This window comes from Ailuropoda melanoleuca, chromosome 6 (genome assembly GCF_002007445.2).
Source record: "Ailuropoda melanoleuca isolate Jingjing chromosome 6, ASM200744v2, whole genome shotgun sequence".
In the NCBI taxonomy this organism is placed as follows: Eukaryota; Metazoa; Chordata; class Mammalia; order Carnivora; family Ursidae; genus Ailuropoda; species Ailuropoda melanoleuca.
In genome coordinates, this window is record NC_048223.1 from 44,375,413 (window position 1) to 44,391,464 (window position 16,052).

Consider the following 16,052-nt stretch of genomic DNA (forward strand, 5'->3'; position numbering starts at 1 on the left):
AGGCAACCAAAATCATTCAACTTAAAGCATGCCTCATGTTAGAAAAGCTGAGAGCTTTGCTTATCAAACTTGAACAGAGCCCTGACAAGTGTGCTGGCACGTGTGGAAAAAAATGCTTTTCAAAACATGTGTATATACACATACACCATGGTCTATTATCAGAGTTTCTACTAAGCTTTTTTTTTTTCTTTTTTGTTATACAAAATAAGGTGGTAGACCAGACAAAGAAGCTAGCTTTCCTGTCTCATTATTTCTGTCCACATTCTACATTTGACACTGTGTCTATAGGTGTCCAAGACTGGTTTCCTTCTGAAGTAAATATGGAGGCAAAGATTTGGTTGCAAACAGATCACTTGGGTGGGGATCCCAAGAAGTTCATGCAGGGATGAAGACAAGTGAGACAGGGATGGGAAGCCAACCAATAAGGGTGCATTATCCAGAAAGTTATAGCTATGGGCCACTGGAGCTTGATTCCTCTTGGAAAATTTAGGAATCAGTATGGAACATGCATCTCAGAGTTCTTTTCTCTGAGGGACATAGGAGCTGAGGCATCTATCCACCAAGCCCATCAGTCATTGGGGGGCCTGCTGAGAGAAGCCATTGATTCTCCCACACTTATTGCTTGCTGTGGGCACAGCTGACTAGCTGCCAGAGAAAGTCCTCTAACCTATTGAAGTCTGGCTGCCAGGCTCCTTAGGGGCAAAGCCTGTGGGGACCTGGTGATACTAGAGCATCTGCTGAAGGAAAGGGATATGTAGAGGATTGTATGAGCCTCCCAGAAGGACTGTTAACCACCTTAGAGCCCCTTTGTGGTGACCCAGAACAGTGGCAGATCATGAACTTACCACACAAAGAAAGATGATCATGGGTAGGCTGTTTTCAGAGAGATTTCTGCTGAATTGTGACTTTTGTCAGAGTGACAAGGGCCCCCTCAGGGCAACCTCCAGGCAGGCTCTCCAGGTGGACTTCTGTGGTCACAGCTAGGTATAAGTCCTGAGAGATGCAGGGCTTCAGCTCTAAGAGGCCAATGTATATGCCTACAGTAGGTAAAATTTTGCATGACAGAGTAAACCACTGTCTGATGCACCAACTGGATTAACATGAGAGACAAAATGTTTGAGTGGAAAGGCCCCTGAACATAAAGGACTACACAGTAAATGACTCAATTCATATTAAGTTAGTAAGAATCAAGCTATATGGATAAAAGTCAGAATTACTTTAAGAGGAGAGGGATGGTGTGCAGGAAGGGTCTTATCTCTTTGTTGACTTGTCTAATTTGTATATTTAGCAAAAAAAAGGAAGGAATAAAAATAAACCAAAAAACAAGTGTTTCTGAAGCAAATTCATGGCCTTTCCTTCCCTCTCCCCAGAGTGCCTGTTGCAGTCGGGCAGCATGGATCAAGTGCATTGATCTAGGTGTGAAGGAGCTGGGACCTAGCCCCAAATCTCTCACAGGCCCCCCTCTCTTCCTAGACAAGCACCACTATTTCCTTAGGAGTTGGCTGTGAGTCAGGCAAACTGAGAGGTTCCCCCCAGGGAATTCTCATGACTCTGTTGATGTATCAAGTCCAAAGATGTCCTCTGCCAATCCCTTCAGTTCTTTCCATTAACAAGGAGGTCCTTCCCCCCTCCCAATCCCACCACTAATGGAAGCTAGCCTTGTGACTTTCCTTGACCAACAGAATCTCATGGAAAGGACACCTGACTGCTCTGCCATCAGCCCTGAGAACCCTGGCAACAACCACTTCCACTTCCATACTCTGTGGGGAAACCAACCCCTGTGCTCCAAGGACGCTTTGACTAGACTTCTGAGTGCTGAAACACTTTGAGGAAAGAGACAGACCCATGAAGGACCAGTAAAGTGGCAGACAGCTGAGTGGAGTCTTCTTGGGCCTTCTAGCCCAGGCAGCTACTAAATACAACCAACTGAGTGGTACAAGCTGGTGCCATAAGGGGAGGAGAACGGCCAGCCAAGCCCTGCCTGAGTTACTGACCCACTGAATTATGTGGAACAAATAAAATGGAAAAATTGGCAAAATATAGAAGCAAGGTATATGTAGGCTCACCATGGAGATACTGTGGGCTGAGTTCCAGACTACTGTGAGGAAATGAATATTGCAATGGAGCAAGTCAGATGAATTGTTTGGTTTCCCACTGCATATAAACGTTGTGTTTCACTATACTACAGTCCATTAAGTGCACAATAAACAGCATTATGTCTAAAAATGGAACGAATGTACCTTAATTAAAAAATAGTTTATGGCTAAAATCTACTAACCATCATCAGGACATTCAGCAAGTTGTAATCACTGATCACAGAACATCATAACAAATATAATAATAAATTAAAAAGTTTAAAATAGTGTGAGAATTACCAAAATGTGACACAGAGACATAAAGTGGGCAAATGCTGTTGGAAAAATAATGCCAATGAACTTCCTCGATGCAGGGTTGCCAAAGACCTTCAATTTGTAAAAAAACCAGTATCTCTGAAGTACTATAAAGCAAATTCAATAAAATAAAGTATGCCTGTACCCATTGTTCTTCATTACACTCATAACTTGCATCTTGTAACACTGTGGTCCTTTTTTTTTAATGATTTTTTTATTATATTATGTTAGTCACCATACAGTACATCCCCAGATTCCAATGTAAAGTTCGATGCTCTATTGGTTGCGTATAACACCCAGTGCACCATGCAATATGTGCCCTCCTTACCACCCATCACCAGTCTATCCCATTCCCCCACCCCCCTCCCCTCTGAAGTCCTCAGTTTGTTTCTCATAGTCCATAGTCTTTCATGTTTCATTCCCCCTTCTGATTACCCCCCTTTCTTTATCCCTTTCTTCCCCTACTGATTATCCTAGTTCTTATGTTCCATAGATGAGAGAAATCATATGATAATGGTCTCTCTCTGCTTGACTTATTTCACTTAGCATTATCTCCTCCAGTGCTGTCCATGTTGCAGCAAATGTTGAGAAATCGTTCTTTCTTATAGCTGAGTAATATTCCATTGTATATATGGACCACAACTTCTTAATCCAGTCATCTGTTGAAGGGCATCTCTGCTCCTTCCACGATTTAGCTATTGTGGACAATGCTGCTATGAACATTGGGGTGCATATGGCCCTTCTCTTCACTATGTCTGTATCTTTGGGGTAAACACCCAGTAGCTAACACTGTGGTCTTTCTAGCTTGCTCTTGGTGTACTCCCAGATAGGTCTATTTCTTTCCCAGTACTGTCCTTCTGGCCTTTATGGCTAATTTGCTTCTAGTTCTGCATCAGCAACAAGGGGAATAGACTGTTCTCAGTGGGCTATTGACCATTGTCCATAGAGTTTGTCTTTACTAAATCTCCCAGTGTCCCGGGGTCCCAGCTTCCATTGCTCCAATGGCTCTTCAGCCAACCTGCTGTGTAGAGCTGGCTCCTCCACCAGGAACCCTCCATCACTCTCGAAAGGAGGGCCCTGAGTGGACTTACCTCTGGAGGTCACTGGTTAAACCTTTGTTTCCTTCCTCCACTTCTTCCCTCAGATCATGCCCTGGCAACTATTGCATAACAAGCCCTGAGTAGATGTCTGTTAATTAAAAAAATTTAATGCTTAAGACACATAGAAGCGTTTCTTCCATATGGTTGTTGGTATATAAATATGGAAAGCATTAAAAATAACTTTTCCCTCAACAACACCAAAAAAAAATCCCATTTGTCTCTGTGAAGCTATGTTTATGTTACTCCCTGTCTTGAGATGTTTTTCTTTCTTTACAATATTTGCATATTTCAAAACTTCTCATACTTAAAACTAGACCTAAAATGACCCATTCTCATGAAGCTATCTCAATTTTCTAGCTGGAAGTTATTTCTCTCCTTTTAAATTCCCTGAGCTTTGTATCTGCATGGTTTCAAAATCACCCATTTATGTTTTTCTACATTCAGGCAGTTCACTCATTAATTTACTTGTTCATTCATTCAACACATACTTATTAAGTGCTTAGTATGTGCCAGGCATTTCCATTCACAGTTACTTTTCAATTCATGAAAACGTTAAAGAAGAGGCCTTTGTTATAACTTTGTAAGTATTAAAATTCACCAGTCGGCCATGGAAAATGTCAATGGGCTATACTCCAATCATTCAAGGACACCCTCTGCTCCCCAGACAATTACAGCTCCTTTATTTCTACTGTTCTCTTAGCACAGAATGTCCCTGACCCGCCATGCTTCCCTCCCCTCCCCCTCTGTGCCCTGTTCTTCCCTCTCTGTGCCCTGCACTGCTTTCTGAGAAATTTCTCTCCTAGAGGACCAGCTTTAATGCCATCTTCTCTTTGAAGCCTTTCTTAATACTTGTTGTTTTAGAACTAAATACCATGTTGGCATATTGTATTTTGTACTGATGTTTAGGGGGCATCCCTTTCTGTCTTGTGGGGTCTTCCCTAGGAATCTCTCAAGGTTTGCTACTTGGATTTTAGATTCTTACAAAAAAGGGCAAAGCTTTCAGCCTTGCAGGTCTCCCTTCACACCTTTCCCTAACTAAATCTAAGATGTAGTATTTAAAAAAGTAAAGCTAGAAGAGATACGAGAATCGACTCACTGGAAGGGCACAAATGAAAAAGACAATCAGTCCAATTAAAAGTTGGCAAGAATGGAACTTTCCTACATTGCCAGTGAGAATGCAAAATGGTACAGATGCTTTGGAAAAGAAATTGGCTATTTCTTATAAAATTAAATTTATACCTACCATAAGACTCAGTGCTTCTATTCCTTGGTAATTACAGAAAGGAAATGAAAGCATATGTCCACCCAAAGACTGTACTCAAATGTTCATAGCAGCTTTTTCCATAATAGTCCCCAAATGGAGACAACTCACAATTCATCAACTAGTGAATGAGTAGACAATTTGCGTATCCATACAATAGAATCATTCTTAGCAGTAAAAAGGGGCACAACTACTGATATGCACAACAACACAAACGTGTGCATGCCACAAGATTCCATGTATATGAAATTCTAGAAAATGCAAATCTAATCTATAGTGGAAATAAAATCAGATCTGTTGTTACCTGGGTTTGGGGTTAGGGAGGAAATTAACTGTAAAGTGGTGAAAGAACATTTTGGGATGATGAAAATGTTCTATATCTTGACTGTGTGGTGGCTACACAGATACAATTAGACTAAACTCATCAAGCTATTTCTTTAAAATGAGTGCCTTTTATTCTGTGTAACTGTTACCTTAATACAGTTGATTTAAAGAAAGTGCCTCAGGTGGGGTTGCCATTTTGCAGGCTCTCAGCTGAATTACCTGTGACTTAATGGAGCTCCTGAACCTGGGACTTGGGGACAAAATAGGAGGACTAAATGTACTGTCTCAGTCTATGCTAGGTCCTCATTTAATTTTTACAGATGCCTTGTGAGGTGCTTTCCAGAGTGGAATCTGAAGTTAAGAGTTTCAGTATCTATTCCACATTGAATAAATAGTATATTCAGGTTTTTAAAAATTATTTTATTTAAATTCAACTAATTAACATATAGTATATTATTAGTTTCAGACGTAGAGTTCAGTGAATCATCAGTTGCATATAACACCCAGTACTCCTTATATCACGTGCCCTACTTAATGCCCATCACCTAATTACTCCATCCCCCTACCCATCTCCCCTCCAGGAAACCTCAGTTTGTTTCCTATAGTGAAGAATCTCTTATGGTTTGTCTCCCTCTGATTTTGCCTTATTTTATTTTTCCTTTCCCTCCCCTATGATCCTGTTTTGTTCCTTAAATTTCACATATGAGTGAAATCATATGATAATTGTCTTTCTCTGATTGATTTATGAATGGATAAAGAAGATGTGACACACACACACACAGAGGAATATTACTCAGTCATCAAAAGAAATGAAATCTTATCATTTGAAACGATGTGGATAGAATAGAGGGTATTATGCTAAGTGCAATAAGCCAATAAGTGTATTCAGGTTTTACACCAAGAGTTTGCTCAAAAACAAATATCTCACTTTTATTTAGTTGAGTCCACTGTCTCTGGAAGAAGGTGGTACAGAGACAGCTGCAGAGGGAAGACATCCACCAGAGGGTGTCTTTACTGCTCTCGCCTGCAGTTATTTACATGGGAAGGAAGGTGCATGAAGAACCATGCTTATGTGGGAAACTAGCATTTTTGTTGGCTCTACCCTAGACAATACAGGACCTAGTATTCAGGTGGGGTAATGTGAATGAAGCTAAAGGAAAAGACCTCTTCTTCAACAGATGAGTCCATTGCAAAACAACCCTACATGCAAGTCCTTGGACATAGTGGATACTTAATAAGCAGAATGATCAAATGAGTTGACTAGAATAGGAAAATAAGTAAAGGCAGTAAGCTCAGAGAATTTATAGACATTTAGAGAAGTCACCTTCCTATACGACAATTCAGGGATTTGTGGGGCTGCCCTACACATGGACGACACAGTGGCCTGGGGCAGAGAGGTACAGCCGGGCTGAGATGGGGGAACACCCTGCCTCCACCCTGTTGGAAAGGGAAAACATCCGCCAAAACAGAATGAACAAATATGAAACAAACTCTCCCACCCCAACCTAGTTCTTACTGTTTGAGTTAATCACAACTAAACTTCATAGTAAATTTTTAGAAATGGGAACTACGTGTTTATCATTCAGTTTTAGAAACCTCTCCAAAAAGGGCTGCGGAAGGCTAGAAGGTTATTACACATTCTAGCTGTCAAGGACATGGAATGCCACATCCTTTCTTTTAATGACATATCCCAAGAATTATACCCAAAATATAAAATAAGAGTCAACTTCCTGTCCTAAGGAAATGGGTTATTCCCTGAGAAACAAGGATGGCAGCAAAATAATTATAAAACCCACACTGTCTGCTGGAAGAGCACTTAAAAATTACTTTGGAGATAGAAAAAGTAGCATATTTCCACAATTCCAAAGCATTCTTTTTCCCCAATAGTTTACATTTGGGACATGTCTTATTGTTGATCTATGCATTTTTTTGAGATCACCTTTTTTTCCTCAGTTTTTCCCCCTGGAAAGCTGTAAGTACATTACATTACATTACATTACATTACATTACATTACATTACATTACATTACATTACATTACATTACATTACATTACATTACATTAGTACTGAGCCCAAGAAATGAGGGAATAAGGTGCAAACAGCTGCCTGGCACAATGGTGGGGTTTCTGTCATGACACCTCTGTCCTCTTCTCATTTGACCTCTCCTTCTCTCCCCTCTCTGCAGCAGAATATAAGAAATCATGCTTGTGAAACAAGCTTCTTGAAAGACTTATTTCATCACAAGGCAAAGGAGGGAAATTAAATTTGAGGCAAAAGACTTAACATTTGATTTTTTTTTTCCTCTTAGAAAGCACCTTAAAGGATCTCTGCTTTATAGGGCAGGTCCAGGGCCTGGTTTGATGAGTGAGTTTGACCCCAAGCAGAGCACCACTACCCTGATAATTAGGTCATGGGGCAGTACTATATTTCACTCGTGTTTTACTCTCCCTGGTAGGGAAGGAGACCTGAGAGAAAGAGTAGGAGAAGCCAATCGAGAAAAAACAGAGGAGTGTGGAGGACCCCAGCAGCACAGTGGCAAGCATGTCTCAGGGAGAATGTAGCCAGCTGGGCATTATTTAAAGAAATACCCAAACAATGTATGAATAAAGGCATGTTTTATGCAATTTAAATGGCAATTTGAATGCCAGTTCAACATTCCAAAGCCTTGTTTGTGGAATGTGGAATGAATAAATGGTCAAAGGCAGGGGGACCACATGTCCATGGCAGGCTTAGGGAATGGATCAATTTCTTTGACAAGGCTGGAGGAAACCTGCAGGCAGGTGGAGGCCTGGGGAAAGGACAAGTCCCCAAGATGTCTGCAAATGTGAGAATCATTTTTACCTGAGAGGAAGGTGGCTTGGCAATCTGGAGGAAGGAGCTCCACTTCAAAGCCACTAGCTGTATGTAAGTAAGTGACCTGGTCAAATATAGAACCATGGACATCTGTAGATAACACTCATCTAAAGAGGGACAGTCACACTCAGATTGTTACCATGTAGCATGTTGACCAGTTTCATAAGTTTTGAAGGTTTTCAAAAGACACTTGGTAAAACTTTTCCAATTTTGCTTGTTATAATCTCAGGGGACTAAACAGAGCATGTCTTCGGAGTGATGCTGTGTGTGGAGGACCATTTGTTACTAGTGACTTCAAGGAGCATGCCCCAAATTGGGACAGCATGACTGAGCATTCAGTGGAAAGGTAATTCATGGATCTAACGTGTCTCATGCAGAGACTGCCCCAGGAGCTTCAGGTATCTCTCCTAGAACACAGTCTGCTCTGAGATGCTTCCAGAAGGAAGACTGCACAGAAACTATGCATCTAAGGTTGCTAATCAGTTTATTTTTCCTTCTCCAAGTGGTTGGGCTCTAACAAAAGTCTGAAACCTTTCATTAGCTATTGCATTCAAATGTGAGTTTTCCTGAGTGGCTCACACATGCTCTGTAATGGCAGATTAGAGACCCCAGAAAGGTGGCTGTCAAGTTTCCTTCACTCAGATTCAGTTCCATGGACAGGGGCCCAGGAGTAAGATTCAGATGCCAGCAGCTGATCCTTGCCCTTGAGAGGACCCAGTGACTGGCCTTATTTCAGGCAGTGGTGGGATTCCTGAAGAACTGTGTACTCTGTAGATACTGGTAAACCAAGCCTTTGAAATGATTCTCTTTAAAGAAATTGTAGGGGCACCTGGGTGGCTCAGTCAGTTAAGTGTTTGCCTTTGGCTCAAGTCATAATGTCAGGGTCCTGGGATCCAGCCTTGTATCAGGTTTCCTGCTCAGCAGTGAGTCTGCTTCTCCCTCTCCTACTCCCCCTACCCTCACTCGCGCTCTCTCTCTCTTTCAAATAAATAAATAAACACAATCTTTAAAAAAATAAAGAAATTGTATATGTTGGATGATTGCCTCTTTACTGAATAAGTTTCAACCCCTCCTCTACTAGGTGTGAGCTCTAAGTACCCCAGGACACCAATGTGCGCTGATGTTGGCCGGTGGTTCTTGCCTCATCTCTCCCTGTCCTTCCTGGGCCAGCTCAAAAATGCTGCCTGGAACCAAAGCTTTCTTCCCTTTCTTTTGGTGCTGGGGGGGGGCTTGTCCTCAGGGGAGCCTAAATTCTTACTTCTGTTGATTGTATATACCTCGTCACAACAGTGGCTGTTAGTCTGAGTTCTGCAGAGAAACAGAATCAGTAGGATGCACATAAGCAGGGTTTTCTAATAAGGTGTTACATCAAATGTACAGTAACATTAATTTCCTGTCTTCCTAATTCAAAGTCAGAAAACAGTGACAAGACTGAGTTGTAGAATACTGAGGGAGATGGGTGGACCATACCACAATAAGAATATTTTTGTGAATAAGGGTAAGCAAAAGACTTTTTTAAAGACACCAAAATGCAAACGATAAGATGAAAACTTGATACATCTGACAACATGAAACTTCATGATTTTGGTTTAAAAATAAAACACCAGAAATAAAGTTACCATATGGTGACACAATAACAGAAGACATTTGCAAAGCCAAAAAAAAAAAAAAAAACAAACACAAAAACCCAAGGGAGATAAGGACTTTTATTTTATTTTTTTTTTTTTTTAATTTTATTTTATTATATTGTGTTAATCACCATACAGTACATCCCCAGATTCCGATGTAAAGTTTGATGCTTCATTAGTTGCGTATAACACCCAGTGCACCATGCAATACGTGCCCTCCTTACTACCCATCACCAGTCTATCCCATTCCCCCACCCCCTCCCCTCTGAAGTCTTCAGTTTGTTTCTCATAGTCCATAGTCTCTCATGTTTCATTCCCCCTTCTGATTACCCCCCTTTTCTTTATCCCTTTCTTCCCCTACCGATCCTCCTAGTTCTTATGTTCCATAGATGAGAGAAATCATATGATAATTGTCTTTCTCTGCTTGACTTATTTCACTTAGCATTATCTCCTCCAGTGCCGTCCATGTTGCAGCAAATGTTGAGAATTCGTTCTTTCTGATAGCTGAGTAATATTCCATTGTATATATGGACCACAGCTTCTTAATCCAGTCATCTGTTGAAGGGCATCTCGGCTCCTTCCATGATTTGGCTATTGTGGACAATGCAGCTATGAACATTGGGGTGCATATGGCCCTTCTCTTTACTACGTCTGTATCTTTGGGGTAAACACCCAGTAGTGCAATGGCTGGGTCATAGGGTAGTTCAATTTTTAACTTTTTAAGGGACCTCCACACTGTTTTCCAGAGTGGCTGTACCAACTTGCATTCCCACCAACAATGTAGGAGGGATCCCCTTTCTCCACATCCTCTCCAACAATTGTTGTTTCTTGCCTTGTCTATCTTTGCCATTCTAACTGGCGTAAGGTGGTATCTCAGTGTGGTTTTGATTTGAATTTCCCTGATGGCTAATGATTTTGAACATTTTTTCATGTGTCTGTTAGCCATTTGTATGTCTTCATTGGAAAAGTGTCTGTTCATATCTTCTGCCCATTTTATGATTTGTTTATTTGTTTCTCGTGTATTGAGTTTGAGAAGTTCTTTGTAGATCTTGGATACCAGTCCTTTATCTGTGGTGTCCTTTGCAAATATATTCTCCCATTCCGTGGGCTGTCTCTTAGTTTTTTTGACTGTTTCCTTGGCTGTGCAGAAGCTCTTTATCCTGATAAAGTCCCATAAGTTCATTTTATCTTTTATTTCTCTTGCCTTTGGAGATGTGTCGTGAAAAAGGTTGCTCTGGCCGATGTCATAGAAGTTGTTGCCTATGTTCTCCTCTAGAATTTTGATGGATTCCTGTCTCACATTGAGGTCTTTCATCCATTTGGAGTTTATTTTTGTGTATGGTGTGAGAGAGTGGTCAAGTTTCATTCTTTTGCATGTAGCTGTCCAATTTTCCCAGCACCATTTATTGAAGAGACTGTCTTTTTTCCACTGGTTGTTTTTTCCTGCTTTGTCAAAGATTAGTTGTCCAAAGAGCCGAGGGTCCATTTCTGGGTTCTCTATTCTGTTCCATTGGTCGATGTGTCTGTTTTTGTGCCAGTACCATGCTGTCTTTGTGGTTACAGCTTTGTAGTATAGCTTGAAATCTGGCAATGTGATGCCCCCAGCTTTGTTTTTCCTTTTCAACAATTCCTTGGTGATTCGGGGCCTTTTCTGGTTCCACACAAATTTAAGGGCTATTTGTTCCAGCTCTTTGAAAAATGTCATTGATATTTTGATTGGGATGGGATTGAAAGTGTAGATTGCTCTGGGTAGCGTAGACATTTTAACTATGTTAATTCTTCCAATCCATGAGCATGGAATATTTTTCCATCTTTTTGTGTCTTCTTCTCTTTCAAGAGTGATTTGTAGTTTCTAGAATATAGATCCTTTACGTCTCTGGGTAAGTTAATTCTGAGATAACATATGATTTTTGGTGCTATTGTAAATGGAATGGATTCCCTAATTTCTTTCTTCAGTCTCATTATTCGTGTATAGAAATGCAACTGATTTCTGAGCATTGATTTTGTATCCCACCACGCTACTGAATTGCTCTATAAGTTCTAGTAATTTGGGGATGGAGTCTTTTTGGGTTTTCCTTATGGAGTATCATGTCATCTGCGAAGATAGACAGTTTGACTTCTTCTTTGCCAATTTGGATACCTTTGATCCCTTTTTGTTGTCTGATTGCTGTTGCCAGGACTTTTAGTTGAGTGAGGATATTTCTGAAGATATTTTCAATTTGGTTTAAAAACATAGATGCTAGTTTTGAATTCTACTTTGTTGTGTCAGCATGTCTTTTAAAATAGGGTTTATGTTTAGAATTTCTTCTAAGAATTTCTTAATTTTCCTCAAAATTGGAGGTCTTGGAGCAAAATTGATGCTTCATGGGGGTATACATCCTTTCCATATCCTGGTGAACCACGGTATACTCCTCGGGGTCTTCTGGCCTCATTTTAGAAGTGTGGGGTAAGAGTGGAGGAGCACTCAGTGCCCAGTAGAGTGATTCTTTTTTTTTTTGTTGTTAAGATTTTATTTATTTACTTGACAGAGATAGAGAGAGCCAGCGAGAGAGGGAACACAAGTAGGGGGAGTGGGAGAGGAAGAAGCAGGCTCATAGCAGAGGAGCCTGATGTGGGGCTCGATCCCATAACGCCAGGATCACGCCCTGAGCCGAAGGCAGACGCTTAACCGCTGTGCCACCCAGGCACCCCCCAGTAGAGTGATTCTTGACCTTCCTTTTGGTGGAGTAGATGGGTAATGGGGCTAATGGACCCTTTTGAAAAGCTGAAGAAAACTTTGCACCTGTTCCCCAGAAGAATGCACGTGTAAAATTTTATGTAGAATTTCAAGGCATTAAGATTCCCCAATGTCTGTAGTATCCAGGTAAAAAATGTCTGGGTGTCTCTGTACACATAAGTGAGAGTGCAGATAAAGTATCTTCTGTAGTATGTTGATGACATGAAGCCTAATTAAACAGAATTACGTGATTTCATGCTTATAGGTTTTGAAATAAGATTGTCGACAATAAAATTAGTAGGAAAAAGAAAAAAATCCATCTAAATCATAGTTAATATGAATTCTATGGAAGCAGCTACATAATATTTTTTATATTTCTGCTTATCGTAAAGCATCTCATCACCTAATGCACTTGTGAAGTCTCATTGTTTTGTTCAAACGTGATTGTCAAATGTACACCCAGAATCCTAGGGAAAGTAAGAGTTTACTAGGAAAAAATGTAGCAGTTGAGGCACATAGATTGTGCTAAGAGATTTCTAAAAAATCAAAATGAAATAAGGATATTAGTTAACTAAATGGCTTTAAAGTACTTTGAACTTAAAAGTGCTACGTGATTCAAGTAATGGTGGTGATCACCATTTGCAGAATTTGTTTATATATATTTAAAACTGTATAGGAGTGTGCTTTAAAAACTGCTCAGACAAGTGTCTCTGCTGAATCTCTGTGAGATGAGATGCACCTTCTGTTCACGCTGGTTGACAAGAATATCAGCCCATTGAGATGACCAGGTGTGGCCAGGCCCAGACAGGATGTGTACCCTGGGCTGTGGGCCTTTTCTCACTGACTAGTCACATTTGGTTTTTGCAGATTAATTGAATGCAGTTCAGCATGAAGAAAAAAAAAACCTCACCTGTGTTTATTTAAAAAATACCTCCTCCTCTTTTTTCAGATGGTTCAGACATTTTCCCGCTGTATCTTGTGTTCTAAGGATGAAGTAGACTTGGATGAGTTATTAGCTGCTAGGTTGGTGACGTTTCTGATGGACAATTACGAAGAGATTCTGAAAGTCCCTCTGGCCTTGCAGACCTCCATAGAGGAACGTGTGGCTCATCTCCGAAGAGTCCAGGTAAAGGAAGGGATATTAACAGTCCTTGAAAATTGCCAGCAGAAAGTCATGTAAACTTGCTAGGCTTCGTGGAATTTCTAGATGTGAAGGACTGAGTGACTAAATATGTACAAAGTGCTGCCAGCAGGGCTTGGTATATGGTATTGGTATATGTGTGCTTGGTAATTCTGAAAATTTATGCTTACTTGGTTTGGTTATGTCAGTCAGTGCTGCATACTTCTGATTGCAAATTCCTTAAATGATGACCGTTCTGGATTTTCATTTCCAAATTTTAGTTTCCAAAGGAGTTCAAACGGGCCTTCCCTGCTCTATAAAACTATTGTGCAGAGTAGAATATTATATGTAAAACCCCTAGCTTTGATGTCTGACGTACAGCAGGTACACTTTGAAAGGTAGCCTGTTGTTGTTGTTGTTACTGTTATATTAAAGTGATGCAGAAGAAATGTAATACATGACTGTGATGTGGGCCCCATAGAGGGGGGTGTGTCAGCCTGTGGGAGCAGACGCGTGGTAAAGGCAGACAGAGGTCTGCCTGGCTCCTTCTGACTGAGTGGCCCTCTTTCTGCTTAAGTACTTTTTGAGGTTCCACAATTAAGGACTGGTGAACTGCTACCTCCTGAATTATTATTAAAGTTAATAATTGTCCCTGTTTTCAGTGTGCAATTTAAAAATCAAAACAGGTGTCTGGGTGGCTCAGTCGGTTGAACTTCTGACTCTTGATTTCAGCTCAGGTCAGGATCTCAGCGTTGTGAGATTGAGTGCCTCCCCCCCCACCCCCCCCGTTCAGCAGGGAGTCTTCTCTCCTTCCTCTCCTGCCCCCCTGTGCTCTGTGTGTATGTGTGTCTTTCTCTCTCTAAAATAAACAAATCTTTAAAAAAAACTATTAAAAAATTAAAATAGAAAAAGTTTTGATGATTATCAGTGTTAAATATATTCAAAGAATTGGAAAATATAGAAAATGTGCACCAGAAACTTGTAAGAATAACACCCAATGTTCAGTTAGTATTATGATCTTTCAGGTGTTTTTCTGTGCCTTGCCTTGTCTTGTCTTCTCTTTTCCTTCCTTAATTGCCCCCCCTTCATACCTTATTTGCTCTTGACACTACAACAAGAAATATTTCCTGTATCACTGAATATTCTTGACTGACCCCAGGGTGGTTGAGAGCACAGATGCTGGAGCTAAGTGGTGCTTGTATTCCTCATGTGCCCTTCATTGGTCCTGTGACCTCGGGCACATTTTATAAAGTGTCTCTGCTTCAGTCTTACCCGATATCTCTCTTTTCTCATCTGTAAAGTGGGATAATAACAGTTAATACCTACCTCCTAGGGTTGTTTTAGGGATTGAATGGCTTAAGATGTGTAAAGTGCTTAGAATGATGTTTATCACATAGTAGCCCCTCAGTTGGTAGCTGCTGCTGTTAATATTATTATCATCATTAGTGTTGTATTATTCCACAATATTGTTATTGTTGGTAGTGTAGTATTCCATAATATGGATATATACCACAATTTATTTTAATGTTTTTCTTCGGTTAATATTTAGATTGTTTCCATTTCCCCCCTCCATTTTGCAAATAATATAAGGGTAAATATTTTTGTAGCTAGATTTCCTGGGGGGGATGATCCATGATTATTTTCTAAGAATAAATTTTTAGGAGTGGCATTGTGTGGTCAAAGGCCACGGATGCATTTTAAGTATTGATTGCATATTGCCAGATTTCTCTTCAGAATGATTGTTCCAATCCATATTCCCATGAGTGGTCCAAGAAACCTTGCCTACTTCTCATTCACATATATATCTTTGCCATTTTAATGAGTAAAAAGTGTAGCCTTACTGCTACTTTCGTTAAATCCCCTCCCCCCAATATTTTTATGACCCAAGCTTAAAAAAAAAGTAGAGAAGGGGCGCCTGGGTGGCACAGCGGTTAAGCGTCTGCCTTCGGCTCAGGGCGTGATCCTGGCGTTATGGGATCGAGCCCCCACATCAGGCTCTTCTGCTGTGAGCCTGCTTCTTTCTCTCCCACTCCCCCTGCTTGTGTTCCCTCTCTCGCTGGCTGTCTCTATCTCTGTCAAATAAATAAATAAAATCTTAAAAAAAAAATTAATAAAAAAAAAAAAGAGAAGAAAAGAAGGACTGAATTCTGCAAGAAGTGATAGCAACAGCTGTTGCCCTGTGTACTCGCTTGGTTTGTGGTGCCCGTAGTGCAGGCGGTCACTGCAGCAGCTTCTACCGGAGCCCTTTGCTCTCCGTTGAAGATCAGAGGCTGAGCTGTGCTGATTCATTTAACAGCAGATTAGCATGGTCTTGTGGAGACGCACTGCCCTGACACTAAGTGAAGCCTGTAGCCGCTCGTTTGTCCAATTACGTTTTCTCTCTTGGAAGTACTTGGTAGAATCGCCCAGCAATTGTTTTAGTACCCGGAGATCTGCTCTCACGCGGCCTGCTCAGCCCCGACAGCCTGTCAGATTTAAGGCAGGGCTTCTCTGAAAATGAACAGTGTTACTCAGATTGTTCCGGGGAAGGTTCAGGGCTGACCCCGTGATAGATAAATTGTGAGGTGGGCATTATCTTTTTTTTTTTTCATGATTTTTTATTATATTATGTTATTCAACCTTACAGTACATCCCTGGTTTCTGATGTAAAGTTCGATGG